The sequence below is a fragment of the Phaethon lepturus genome, unplaced genomic scaffold (genome assembly GCF_000687285.1).
Source record: "Phaethon lepturus isolate BGI_N335 unplaced genomic scaffold, ASM68728v1 scaffold7865, whole genome shotgun sequence".
Classification (NCBI taxonomy): Eukaryota; Metazoa; Chordata; class Aves; order Phaethontiformes; family Phaethontidae; genus Phaethon; species Phaethon lepturus.
The window spans coordinates 12,940-14,528 of record NW_010542580.1 but is presented as its reverse complement, the minus strand read 5'-3'; positions in this window follow the sequence as shown (position 1 = coordinate 14,528).

The following is a 1,589-nucleotide window of genomic DNA, read 5'->3' as shown; positions in this document are numbered from 1 at the left end:
CCTAAAAACCGGCTGCGCAGTCGAAACGTAAGCGACAGGCGCGATCAGCCGCAACACAAGCGCCTCTCGGCAGGCGCAGGAGCGGTGGCAGAGGTGGGAGATGCTCCATTACTGACGACGATGCCAGCTCAATTGATGCTCGCTCGCTGTTTGGGTCACTTTTGTCGCTTTTACGTCAATGATGCATCTCGCACGCCGTAATTATGTTCTCCCTCCCTGCAGCCACATGAGAAAGATCTGCTGATCACCCATCTTGTTTTCCACCGCTTTCTGCCCGATATAATTTTTCCCCTTATATAATGGGCAAAATTGAGCTTGTTTTCACTCTGGAAAGCTGCCCATAAACTCTTCTACCGATTTCAATACAGTCAAGGAAACGACAAAATCTCCATTATTCAGGTGCCCCAGGGGCAGCGAGGAAGGGAAAAACTAAGAGGAGAGATGGGAACACCAGCCACAGGTAACAGCATCATGTTCTGCCTCTCTCATGGATGTTTTTCTTTCCAACCCAGAAAATCCCCTGTCCCTCGTAGGGCCATAGAAGGATCCTGGCTGCTCCACAAAATACAGAACAAGCCAAGGAGGAGCGCTGCAGCGGGAAAACAGGGGAGATGCTACTACAGCCCCAAAGCTCTTCTCACCTTAAATCCTGGTCGGATGACAGGGAGATTCAAAGTCTCAAAAATAAAAAGCACCTCTACTCCTGCACAGCCCAGCTGCTGAGCATGGTGTTATTCAGCTGAGCCCATAAACCCACAAGAGAACAGGCACTGCCAGCGCCCGATTGCAGAGTAAGGAGTTCATCACACCCTCTCTGCAAATTAGGATGTATTGGAGGACAGACGCGTAATTGATTGCCGAGTAACCTGCAGAGGCACGCAGCTGCTCCGCGCTTATCTAGGACTCGCTAAGCAACACAAAAAGGTTATTGATGCAGTTGGGGAGTATTTCTGTACAGCATGTGCTCCCGTACCTCCTGACATCCGACGTGGAGAAATGCATCTCTTAGCATTTACAAGAAGAAAGCAATTCTTACTGCAAAAAAAAAAAAAATCAACTTCCCAGCAAGGAGCCTCAGTGAGAGTTCGCAGAAGCCGGTGGAAACGGGCCATTTACAAGGAAATAATTTTCCTCCGCCTTCAAGTGGAATTGAGAAGCAGGTGGAGATGGAGAGGTCTCACAGAGCCCGAGTGTGCAGCTTATTGATAAAATGACACCAATATTACCAAGGATCACGGGTATTAGAAGTGGAAAGACTTACTTGGCCATAATTCAGCCCCTCCAACACAAAACACCTTCTGCTGCTCAGTCAGCTCTTGTCTGAAATCACTCACCTGGCAGGAGGCCCAGGGAGCTTTGTGCTTCAGAAATTATTCCCAGGGGAACATGCAGAGGTGTATTGTCATTTCTTTTCCTGCTTCTCCTCCACAAGCATCTGAAACATCTTCTCTATGGCATAGTTGTCTAATTAGGTTTGCATCAGTAGGATTTCTGGGGGGGACCTCATTTTCCCCCGGCACGCCGCGGAAAGCCCAGTCAGCTCCCTGGGGGAGTCAGTCTGGGGGGGGTTTCTCTGGGGCTCCCTGGGA